The following is a 13,545-nucleotide window of genomic DNA, read 5'->3' on the forward strand; positions in this document are numbered from 1 at the left end:
CATGCTTACACCTTTTACTTTATTTTTTAAGTATATTCTTACTGGTTTCAGAGAGAATGGGAGAGGGAGAGAGAGATAAAAACATCAATGATGAGAGAGAATCATTGATCGGCTGCCTCCTGCCCGCCACCTACTCGGGATCAAGCCCACAACCAGACATGTGCCCATGACCAGAATCGAACCTGGGACCCTTCAGACCGCAGGCCAATGCTCTTATCCACTAAGTCAAACAGGTAACAGGTGAGGGCCCATTCTTACAGGTTTTAGAGACCATTTCGAATAGATGGTGTTCCCTTCTCTCTGGATCCTACTATTAAGGGAATGGTGTGACTGGGGACTGTCACTTAGTACAGGCCTGGAGTGATCAGTTCACACAATCTCTCTGCTGAGAAGGCAGGGTGTTAAGCAGCCCCCAGTTCTCCCCACTCCATAGCTCCTAGCTCTCCCCTCTCCATGACCTTCTGACCCCGGCTTGACCACTGTAGGAGCAGGGTCCGTCTGCACCATCATCTGGAAGACCATCTGTCTACTGTAAAAGCACAAACTCTCTGAACATTATTTGATCCAAGGCCAAATATTTTCACTTTTTGACTCATAGAACAAGCCTACCTAGTCGGTTTCTTTCCTGTCCTATTCTTTTGGAAGCAATAAAAAAGTGGTTGGTCTGGAAGCTTCTCTGTCTGGCTCTTCATCTTCCCTGTTCCTCCCATTTTTCTTAAATTTGTGATGGCCAAGTGCTGCCTCTAGGAACCAGTTAAACCATCGCAAAGAGTGGGGGTGGAGCTGGGAGCTGAGGAACAACAATGGTTTGTTGATAATGTGTCCAGAGCCCATCCTGATGGTAAGTCAGCCAGCTGCTTTTCTCTTTTGTCTCATGTTGAGTCATTACCATGCTGCCAGTACTCCGAATTTAGAGCCCTTACTGAAATGTTTATCAGGGTTGGAGTATGGAAAGCAATGGTAGTTACGGGTGGGCTTCTAGTTGGTTTGGTTTCTTTTACTAGTAAGTTATCTATACATTACTACCATGGTTCTTTGTTGTCCTGCCAGGGCTAGTTAAAATATGGATCCAGCTATTCACGAGGAGTAGAACAGTCTTTTAAGGAAGCTTCTTAGGTCCCTGCAAAACAAGGCCTTGGTTATAAAATGTAGGTCTCTTTAAATCTAAGATGCACAGGGAGTTCTGAAAAGATTCTTTTTTTCTTTTAATTCTTATGCCTCAAGATTTGCAATCTGATCCGTGTTGACTTTCTCTCTTAGAGAAACATCCTGTTTTCTCCAAGAATGCAAAAGGTATTTTTCTGTCCCATTAGCCTGTGGGTACAATAAGGCAACTTACCGGCTTTTAATTAAGAGGGTAATTAAGCCAATTGATAACAAAGAGCTGCTGGCAGGAATCCCTTGTGGAGGCCTTCCCAGCCCTCCTCAAGCATCCCCAGCCCTGCCCTGGAGGAGGTGTCTTTGCAGCTTAGAGGACTGTGGGCGGGTCCCATGTGATGGACTGCATGCAGTAGGGCGCCTGGGGCTTTCCCTCTGTTCTGTTTGCCCAATACACTTACATGGTGGATATTTAAAGCGTCTTAAGAAATGAGGGGGCCAGGGAAAGACAAACTGGCAAAGGGGCTTGGCAAGCCCTAGGAGTCTGCAAATGGGGATTCCACACCCTGCACCCCGCTGCCAGGCAGCGCACACAGCTGCTGACCAGACTGTGTGTGTGTGTGCTCTGGGCTGCGCCTCACCTGGGATGCCAGGCCTGGTAGTGTGGAATCCCACTGCCCGCCACTGTGCCCGGGGGTGGCACACCTGAGACGCAGGGCCCACTTCAGGGGGTGTAGCAGCAATGATTATATTCCTGGGCTCACAGCAGCGTTAGCAAAAGGGGTCTGCTTGCTTTTTGAAATTCCAAAGGTCTCACCCGTGGTATCCTGGTAAATGGTTACCATATGGGGGGGGGGGGGGGGGGGTTGAAGGGGCGTGATAGCACGGGATCACAGTGCTGGTTTATAGTGTGTGCTCAAGTAGGTACTCCCACAAGGCCCAGTTTTGGTAATGGCAGTGAACTCAGAGTTGGGAAGAGGCTACCAACCGGTGCTCTCGAGCTGTACCTGCCCAGCACCCTCAGTCTGTGAAGAGGGCTTTCTGTAAACCTGGGGAAATGGCAGCAGGACAAGCCCACCTGGCTCCCTGCACCGAGAGCACATGCATTCCTGCTCCTTGTGACCTGGGGCTGATGGCCAGAGGTGCTCCTGATGGGCTCAGACAACGGGCAGGTAGGCCAGAAATACAAAATATTTAAACTCTCAAAAGGAACGGATAGCCAGGAAGCTGGAGGGTAAGAATACAAAGTCCATTTGGATATCAGATTTACATGTTGTGAGTTGGAGTGTGTATGTGTGTGCACACGTGTGTGAGTGTGTATGTGTACACGTGTGTGTGTGTGAACTGTCTCTGCATCTCCAATCAGCTCTATTGTTGCTGAACATAGAAAAAGCCTATACAAATGATCATGTCAATTAGGTGACAACATTAATCCTAAACATTTTTAAAAATACGAATCTCTATACTTATGTAGGTTTTATGTAGAATTTAAAAATGGTTTGATTTTGTTGCCGTTGTGTGCACAGATACAAGTACAAATATACCTGAATGTGTACAGTCAGACCTGCTTATCCCGTGGACATTAGAAATATTTTAAGTCACAGAAAAGAATTCATGTTGACATGTTCAAGACACAAAAGATCATAAAATCCATGGTTATATTTTCTTAGAAAATGTTTTCTGTTGCCAGTCTTCCCAGTGCCATCTTTGAAGAGCTCCACCTTATCCGTGAAAGAAGGCCTAATTGCAGCAATGATGTTTCCTAAAGGGCAGGTGAATGAGGTGGGAGCTTCGATGTCTCTGAATGATGAGGGGCTGTGCCTCCTGCAGAGGCGAGGAGGCCCGTCTCCTGGAAGGTGTGGAAGTGGGATGTAGTCCCATCGAAAGCTTAAGGCCCGGGCCTGTCTGATTGAGTCACTGCCAGGTTCATCATTTCCATTCCTGAGTTGTCTTCCCTGTGCAGACTGCTCACTTCCCATGAAGGATGATGAATTCCCAGAGGCTCAGGCTCACACCACACAAATGCCGACACAACACCACAGGCGCTGCTGCTCGGGGCCTGGGGCTGTGCTCTGTCACTGTCTCAGGCTGGCTGGGGGTGACCACTCCATGTCCCCCGACTCTCTCTCGGGTTACTGTAGGCAGTTCTCTTAGGGTCAGGAGCTGCCGCATCCTTCCAGCATTCTCTGGCCACACCCGGAAACCAATAGTCAGCGCCTCAGGAGTGACACGCAACCAGTAAGCAACAGGAGTTGGCGGGTACACTGCAGTGTCTGGCCCTCCGTGGGCAAACCCAAGGCTTGTTCTACACACCCGTGCAGAGGGTCCCCGTGAGCCTGAGCTCCCTTGCTGTTGCTGGAACCCACTTATTCATACAACCCTTACTGGCTTTCCCCCTCCCCTGCCTCACTTCCACACTCCCTGTGCTTTCTAGGGTCACTTCTCAAAGAAAAAGCTTGCACCGAAACCCTTCACACAGGTCTTCTGTAGGAAGCCCCGGCCAGACAGGAAGGCCATCCAGGGATGGCTTTCAGGTGGGGAAGCGCCCACAGGGACTCATTAGGAATGAACAGGTCGCAGCTAAGACTAAGAAACACTTTGCCTTCCATGGACTCCCAACGGCAGCTTGTGAGAGCTGATGTTCAAGATTAGCACCTGGAACCCTAGCATGAAATGAATTTGCTAGGAAAGCACACAGTGAGATATATATCAATAACATTTATTTATGAAAAAATTTCACATTTATGAAAATAAATTCCACCTTTTCTTGGAAGCTACCACTAGAACATGTTTTAAGATAATCGTTTTTAATTGTTGAAGAAAAGTGAGGCAGACATTTCAACTTTATTGTCATTCTGTTTAGAGGGCTTCTTCACTCCTTTCCTCCACCTGCCCAGCTCTGGTCATTGCCTCCAGGATGCACCCTCACACCAGCCCTGACTAATCCATTCTAGATATGTCAGCCAGCTGCCCCCTTGGAGACAGGCATGCACTTTTGTCTTGCTCCTCCCCTTCCCCTGCCTTGCCATCCCCCCTCCACCCCCATTGCCATCAGCGGATGATGCTAACATTATTCGAGGCAGAGGGGAAAGAGGAAAGAATATTCCGTCAGAGAATTGGCACATATGGTGATATTTAGTTGTTGAGAGAAAAATCAGAGAAGAGGGAACATATATTGAAAACTATAACAAAAATAAAGGAACATTACCTAGGCCATGTTCTGCAAGACAGTGTCTGCCTACTTTAAAGAAATAAGAAGTTTCTCTAGTTTTTGATGGTTGATAAAGGTATGTTTTTAGAAAAAATAAGTTAAGGAAACTATATTTCAAATTTTGATGAAACAGGACTTTAGAATAAGAGGCTCACTGCCAGTGCAAAAACAATTATTAGAATGTCACATCTTTGTTCTAAAATATGTCAGAATGTACTTAAATCGTATTTGATTATCTAATTACTTGATTAACTAAGTCCTTGGACTAGATTGTAAAGGAATGAGTTTTTGCGTAGGGATTATATGCCTTATAAATTTTGAGATGGTTAAAAGATAAATAAAATTATATTCAAAATCAAATGCAGTTATCTTTTTAGAAGGAATTCCAAATTATTTCATGAGACCAGATTTTGTTTACCCACTTTTGCTGGGCATAATTTTATAAACAGTGGGAAGATATTTATAGAAAGAAGAAAACAACAAAATCCAATGATGGCTTAATATGTTTAAGGGAAAAATTATTCAGAATATATCCATATAAAAGAATATGTGCCAATGTGTCTGGAACTTGGAAGAAATTTCAGGTAAACTAAGGAGGGGAAACTGAGGATAAAAAGTAAATTGTTTGCCAAACCGGTTTGGCTCAGTGGATAGAGCGTCGGCCTGCAGACTGAAAGGTCCCAGGTTCAATTCCGGTCAAGGGCATGTACCTGGGTTGCGGGCACATCCCCAGTGGGAGATGTGCAGGAGGCAGCTGATCGATGTTTCTCTCTCATCGATGTTTCTAACTCTCTATCTCTCTCCCTTCCTCTCTGTAAAAAATCAATAAAATATATATAAAAAAAAAAGTAAATTGTTTTGTGGAATTAGGCACGAAGATACTTTTTAATGGTTCAAAATATAAGTGATTCAGGAAAATCTCTAAGATTGACTTCTCCCATTCTAACTAACTACCGAAATGTGTTATAATTTTTTATCATTTTCTCCATCACTTATACAATCTCTCTCTCTCTCTCTCTCTCTCTCTATATATATATATATATATATATATATATATATATATATTTCAGAGAGGAAGGGAGAGGGAGAGATAGAAATATCAATGACGAGACAGAATCATTGACTAGCTGTCTCCTGCACACCCCCTACTGGGGATTGAGACCGCAACCTGGGAATGTGCCCTGACGGGAATCAAACCTTGACCTCCTGGTGGTCTAGACAATGAACATGCCTGGTTCTCTCCTAATTCCCAACACCTGTTCACCTCCCCTGACATTACCCTGGGTGGCTTCAGCATCTATATGAATAACCCATTTGGCAGCCTGGACTTTGGAACTACATTTTCATCTCCAATGATCAATTCCTCTACTCCACCCTAGCCACCCATTTCCATGGTCACTCTTTGAATCTGTAACTTCTCAGCCTACAAAGCACTAACTCAAACATCTGACTACAACTACCTTTCCTAATTGTTGGGGTTTTTTTCCCCACTCAACTTTCCTGAATTCTAAGGGGTTTCTTCGGGATTTTTACCACTTTACTTTCTCCCAAGTCACCAGCCCTCTCTTTTCTTCACTTTCCTTCTTATTCAGGTTAGATTTCATATTCCTGCGCTAAATAACAAACCTGGAAACACTCCTTCCCAAGCAAATTTACTTGCACACATGAAGCCAACGAACTTATTTCTGCAAGCCTGCCCTCATAAAGCCGAAGGAAGCTGCAGAGAATGACCAAACGGAACAGATTAGCTCCACTATAAATTCAACCTCAATTTGACTCTTGAGGCATTTATTTCTAGAATAGCAGACTAGATTATTCAGGCCGATCAGCCCAACATGGTCATCTAGGAAAGCTGGATAAAATATTTAAAACAGCATCCTAAAAGCATAGACAAGCTGACAAGACAGTAATTACTGGACCAGGATACAGAGGAAGACAAAAGCCCTGGCGAACGAGTCCAGTGTTTGGGGCCATTGTTCCTCTGGCAGCATTTATAAGTTCCAGAAAGGGGCAGAGGAGAAACTGAGAAGCCATGTGACATTTTTTGGCCTTTTGCTCCTCGCTTTTCCTCACTGCTCACCCTCCTGTCTCAGTGCTATGAAAGAGTTCTCACAGAGCTCAGCCGTGATCACTGTGTCACCACACACAGAAGATATTCCTCAGGCCTTAATTTATCTCACATTTCAGAGGTGTTATCATGGACTACAATTAACTTTTTAAAAAATTTATCTTCATTGTTCAAAGTTATACAGCTGTACCCATTTTTTCCCATTGACCCCTTCTTGTCTGCTATGTAGCCCTCCCTGATTTTGTTTCCTTAGACTATTTTTTTTCAGGTTCACCAAGTCATTAAATGTTGGAGGACCCTGGGGCTTACTCCTAAGCCCCTTTTTGACTCTCTAACTAGAGGAATTCAATTACCACCTATGTGCCAATGGTTCCTAATTAGTATCTACAAGCCTCACTTCCGAATCATATGTTCATGACATATTAATAGATAAAAGACAGCTCACCACTGGGCCAGTTTTGCTCATCAATGAATTTCCAATATCAATCACATTTCCAGGCACATGGCAGGCACTCAATAAATGTGTGTTAAATGAAAAAAAAAAAAGCATACATTTTGATCAATGGAAGACCTTCATAAACAGACATTCAGTTCTTATTCTCTTATTCCCTTTTCTCTCACTAGTGCTACCTTCTCTTCTGAAGTGAAATAGGACTTGTGTGATACATTGTGCCCAGGTAAGTCTCAGGGGGGAAAAACACCAGATATCCCATAGGAAGAAATTCCTTCCAAAGCTGCAAGACAAAAGCTCCAGACAGTGATAAATAGGTGGTTTAGGAAATTGAACTACCACAGTGAAAACAAAACTATAAACTACTCACCTTTGGTGACAAGAATAAGTAAGGGCAGTGGGGTCATGATGAGTATTATGACTCCCTCCCAAATATGTCTACACCTAATCTTCAGAACCTGTGAATATGTTATATTACATGCAATGGGGAATTAGGTTATTGATTAAATGAAGGCTGTTAATGAGATGATCTTAGGGTGGAGAGATTATTCTCGATTATCTGAGTGGGCCGAAGGTAACCACAGGTGTCCTCAAAAGTGGAACTAGAGGCAGTAGAATTGTCAGTGTTGGAAGTGATGTGAGAATCAACTGACCATTGCTGGTTTGAAGTTGGGAGGGGACCATGAGCCAAGGGAAGCAGGTAGCCCTAGGAGCTGGAAAAGGAGAGAAAACAGATTTTCCCTAGAGGCTCCAAAAAGGAATACAACCCTGCCCACAGCTTAATTTTAGTGAGACCTGGTCAGTCTTCTGACTTCTAGAACTGTAAGATATTAAATTTGCATTGTTTTAAGCCACTGAATCTGTGCTAATTTGTTACAGCAGCAACAGGAAGCTAATACAGGATTTAAAAAAACCTTTTCCAATTAGCATGGTTGTCTACAGCTCGAAAATACCAACTTGTTGAGACCTCTCTCAGACCAGAGATGGCGCTAATCACTCAGTTATGTCACATAGCAAATACTCCTTAGACCAGTGGTTCTCAACCTTCCTAATGCCGCGACCCTTTAATACAGTTCCTCATGTTGTGGTGACCCCCAATTTCATTGTTACAAATTGAACATAATTAAAGCATAGTGATCAATTACAAAAACAATATGTAATTGTATATGTGTTTTCCGATGGTCTTAAGCGACCCCTGTGAAAGAGTCGTTCGACCCCCCAGGGGGTCTCAACCCACAGGTTGAGAACCGCTGCCTTAGACCTTTCCAGATAACTTCTGGCTGAAGATCTAGTTATAGGAATTGTTCATTAAGGAAACCTCCAAGTTCAGGGGCATTGACACTTACTTCTCAGCACTCCTGGCCTGCTACTGGACCCCAACCTTGTTATTCTTTCAGTCTGACATGCTTTCAAGCTGAAAGTCCACACGCAGAGATGGCCTTGAGACTTCTCCCAAATGCTACACTGACAACCCCCCTCTCCTTTCTCAAAGTCCAGCGTGCAACTGGGTGGCTGGGCCAGGTCACTTGGCATAGTGTCCGAACTTTGAGAGCAGGAATTGCTCCTTAGCCTGAATCTTTTGCAGATGGAGTTGTGGTTGCCTAATAGTTCAAGACTTTCCAAAAGTAAGAGCTGGAAGCCATGAATTCTCCAAGAGATAGATGTGTTTGGGGGAAAATAAAATGATGTGGAAAGTAAAGTATGTGAAACACATTATTTAAGCATTAGTACAGTAGAGCGATGACGAAACCGCAGCTGGACTAAGTGTACACTTGATTTCTCCTTGTTGGCTTGCTGCCTCCCTGTGACACAGGCCTCACTCTTGGTGAACCTGTAAGCTCTACTTCTAATTCTTTCCTTCCTGGTGTCAGTCAGTGCATAAAATAAAACTCAAGCGGACAGCAGAATTAATACTTTCTGTTCTTGAGCATATTGCTTCTGTTTTGCCTCTTGAAGTCAGTTATTTTGAATCTACGCTATTAAAGCGTTCTTCCCAGACGATTTCCTGACACAGTCAAAAATCTAACTTAGAAGGAATCCTAGGCTCACCAACCAACTCTTTTCAAATTACTCCTAGTCTCCTACTGAGTATAAAATTGGACTTCTATTATTGTAAAATTTGCACTGAACATGTGTTCCACATATGCAACTCCAATACCAACTTCCCAACCTGGGCCTAATGCAGGGGGCAGATGGAGGCCAGGTATTGGTCAGAGAAGGAAGCCGGAAAAATTTGGGTGCTGGCAAAGGGTCGCTCTTCACCCTAACTTCTCTTTTTTTCCTAATGGAACTCAGCCCCGTGGCATTGAGGATTTTTAGGGTTGAGAGCACAAAGACCAGTGGAGAATCTGGAAACAAAATGTAGATCTGTTCCCTTCCAGTCCCAAGCAAATTCTTCCCCATGTTTGTTCCATGTAGATTATATCTTTAAAGTTATACGCCTCTCTTCTTGTGAGTACAAAATTTAAGGAGATTAAATGAACTTGTGGTTAAAATTCCTTCCAAGAACCAATTTTGCTGCCTTTAGAGAACTTGAGGGAGGATTTACAATCCCTTCAGTCCTCACATTAAATCAAGCCTTCTTGTGAGTGCAGGGAATGCATCCTGTGCCATATATCACTTTTCTCTGCCACTCAAGCTGGCACCAATGCCATGATACACAGAGGAGAGGAAGTGGACAGAGAGAGAGATCTCTCTTCCTTTTCCTTTAAGGCCACTGATACGGTTATAAAGCTTCACCCTCAGGACCTACTCTAACTCTAATTACCATCTCCAAATGCCTTCACATTAGGGGTTGGGGCTTCAACGTGGCAGTTTGAAGGGGGTGAGGGGGTATATGGCACATTCAACCCATAACAATTTGGATGCAAAGTTTCTTAACAAAATACTAGCAGAATTCAGCAATATATAAAAAGTACCATGTGCCATGACCCAGTGAGGTTTATTCCAGGGCTTCAAAACTAGATTAATATTTGAACATCAAACAGTCAATCTAACCCACCATATTTGCAGGTTAAAAAGAGAAAAATTACATGATTACATCAATGAATGCATGAAAACACTTGACAAAACTCAACATTTATTCATACCAAAAGCTTTCCGAAAAATAGGAATAGAGAACTTCCTCGATTTGAGAAAGAGTAACTAAAAGCACCTACAGCTGGCATTATACTTTTCTTCTCAGATGGGGAATAAGTTAAATATGTTCATTCTCACCACTCTTTTTCAGCAGAGCCCTGGAAATTCTATCCAATGCAATGCTAGAAGGAAATAAAGAAATGCATTGGAAACTAAGAAATAAAACTGCCCCTATTGGCAGATATGATTGTTTTTTGAAAATCCCAAGAAATCCACAAAAATATTCAAGGTCTAATAACTGAGTTAATTAAAACTTCGGGGTACAAACTAAACATTCAAAAATCAATTGTATTTCTATATGTTAGCAATGGACCCCAAAATTTTAAATATAATAGAACTTATAATTGTCTAAAAATAATTAGGTGTACATCTAAAAAAATATGTACTGAATTCATATGCTGAAAACTACAAAATGCTGATAAAAGTAATCAAGGATGATACAAATGTAGAAATATACATATTGTGTTCATGGTTTGGAAGACTCAACATAGTAAAGATGTCAATTCTCCCCAAATTAATATACAGATTTAACAGAATTCCTACCAAAATATCAGCAAGATTTTTTGTGTAGATATAGACAGGATTATTCTATATGGAATGATAGTATGACCACAAAATGGAATAACTTAAACAGTTTTGAAAAAAAATAAGGTGGGAAGAATCAGTCTAAAGATTTCAAGATATTACATAGCTATAATAATTAAGATACTGTGGTATAGATGAAGGGTAGACACATAGATCAATGAATCAGAATAGAGAACCCAGAAATAGACTCACATAAATATACCCAACTGATACTTGATAAAGCTGCAAAAGCAAATCAATAGAGAAAATATAGCCCCTTCAACAAATGGTGCTGTAGCAATTGGATCACTATAGGCAAAAATAAATAAACAAACCCCCAGCTTTAAGTCTATATATCATACAAATATTAACTCAAAATGAATCACAGACTCAAATGTAACTGTAAAACTATAAGAAAAATTTTTAAAAGAAATCTTCAGGGTGTAGGGTTAGGTAAGAATTTCTTAGTATTGACACCAAAAGCATAACCCATTAAAATAAAACTAATAAATTTGGACTTCATCAAAATTAATAACTTTTGCTTACAAAAAGACCCTAATAAGGGCAAACCACATATCTATAATAGAATTTATAACTCCACAGTAAAAAAAAAAAACCACACAATTAGAACATAGACAAAAGTCATAAAAGCTATTTCACCAAAGAAGTTATAGATGGAAAATAAACACATGAAAATATTCAACACCATTAGGTATTAGGGAAATGCAAATTAAAACCAGAATGAAATACCACTCAACACCTATCAGAATGGCTAAAATAAAAAATGCTAAGGAAAATGTGGAAGAACTGGGTCATTCATACATTGCTGATGGGAAATGTAAAATGGTACAGTCACCTGGAAGACAGTTTGACAGTTTCTTAGAAGTTAAACATGCAATTACCATATTTCCCAGAAATTGCACCCCTGCAATTTATCCCGGAGAAATGAAAATTTAGGTTCACACAAAAACCTGTACATGAATGTTTATAGCCGTTTTATTTGTAATAGCTCCACGCCAGAAACAACCTAGATGTCTTTTCTCATGGATGAATAGTTCAACAAACAGTGTACATGAAATACTACTCAACAATAAAAAGGAACAGACTGTTTATACATGCAATAAACTGGATGAATCCCTGGGGAATTATACTAAGGGAAACGTACTTGAAATGACAAATTTATAGAAATAAAGAACCGTGTTGTGGTTGCCAGGGGTTACCAAGAAAGTGGTAAGTGCAGGGTATTGGGTGTGATGCTAGAAGTGCAATGTGAAGGCCCACTGTGATGATGAAAATGTTCTGTTTCTTGACAATATCAATATCCTGGCTGTGAGATTATATTCTAAACATACAAAAAATTTTCATTGGAAAAACTGAATAAATGGTACAAGGGATCTCTTTTGTTTTATTTCTTAAAATGGCATGTGAATCTGCAATTCTTTAAAAATAAATATTTTAATTAAAATATTAATTTAATTTTTTGGAAATGTGATATTTAACAGCAGTGTTATCCAACAGTAATATCAAGCAAGTCACAAATTTGAGCCTTTAGATTTTCTAGTTAGCAAAGTAAAACCAAAAAGATAAAATTAATTTATAATTATGTATTTTTTCTAAGCCCATAGATCCAAAATATTATCTCAACATGTAATCCATATACAGATTATTAGTCAGATAAAGTCCCAAACAGCTCAGGTTGATAGAGCAAAAAATATCATAGACCAGGTTGCTTAAACAACAAATAAATACTTCTCACCATTCTGAAGGGTGGAAACTCCAAGGTCAAGATGCCTATAGAGTTGGTGTGTAGTGAGGGCCAGCTTGCTAGTTTAAAGACAGCTAGCTTCTCACGGCGTCTTCACGTGGTGGAGTCTCTTTCTCTTCTTAAAAGGACACTAGTTGCATCACAGAGACTCCACCCACAAGACCTCAGGTGAATCTAATTACCTCCCAAAGGCCCCACCTTTAATATCCCATTGGTATCGCCTGCTCTCCTTAGAACAGGGAATCAAATCAACACCCAACACACCTGTGCTGTGAGTGAAGGCGGAGGCGTTCCCCAGGGGAACCATGGTAGATGTGTGCAAAGATGGTGGGAACAATTCCTCTCATGCTCCTTTGCAGTGCGAGTGAGTATGCTGCTTCTCCCATCAGCACGTGGAGTCTGTTTCCCTCCTTTTGAAGCTTTTGGGTTAATTCAGGTTTTCTGAGACACAGAAGGCAAGCAAGACTAAACGCGCAAGGATTTTATTAGAGGAAGCACTGTGTGAAGGAAATTCTGGAGAGAAAGTCCAGACAGCATCAAACCTAAGGCAAGTCTGCTACGGAGTGAAGGAAAGAGGGAGAGACAGTTGGGTAGAACTGTCCAAGAAATATTGGGCAAAGCCACTGGGGAATCCCTGAGCCAGAGTTAGCTGAAAAGGGAATCCCCTGTCTCTCGCCAATAGCTCTGACTTAATATCCAGTCTGTGGCCTCTATGCTAATTCGGCAATTGATTTCAAAGCCTGGTAGCTGAGACCCTCGATCAATTACATCTCCTGCGGTGGAGGCCTGCAAGATACATTCTCCGGGCCACCCACTGTACTTGCTTTGACCAGAAAAATGCAGCAAAGTGAAGTGATTTCCAAGGCTTGCCCCTAAGAGACCTTGTAGCTGGGTCTTTATTCTCTTGGAATGCTGACCCGGAACACAACTCAAGGAATTGGAGGCCCCAGCCAAAGCCAACACCAACTGCAGGTGTGTCTGAGGCTTTCTCGTGCCTGTCCACCCAGCCATCGCTCCAGCTGAAAGCAACTATGTCATCGAACCCAAGCAAAGTCAGCAGAAGAATCGCCCAACCACCCCACAGAATCTCGATGAAGTAAGTCACTGGTGTTTTAAACCACTTAGGGTTTTTGGTGTGGTTTTTTTTTTTCATTAAAAGGCTGTATTGCCTTCATTAGTTTTCTTTGCCCCAAACCTTCAGAATTTGCTTTCTTTTTTAAAATTTTATTCTCTTGTTAAGAGTATTACCG

This window comes from Myotis yumanensis, unplaced genomic scaffold (assembly GCF_028538775.1).
Source record: "Myotis yumanensis isolate MYYU_CA2020_CCGP unplaced genomic scaffold, mMyoYum1.0.hap1 SCAF_12, whole genome shotgun sequence".
NCBI classification, from domain to species: Eukaryota; Metazoa; Chordata; class Mammalia; order Chiroptera; family Vespertilionidae; genus Myotis; species Myotis yumanensis.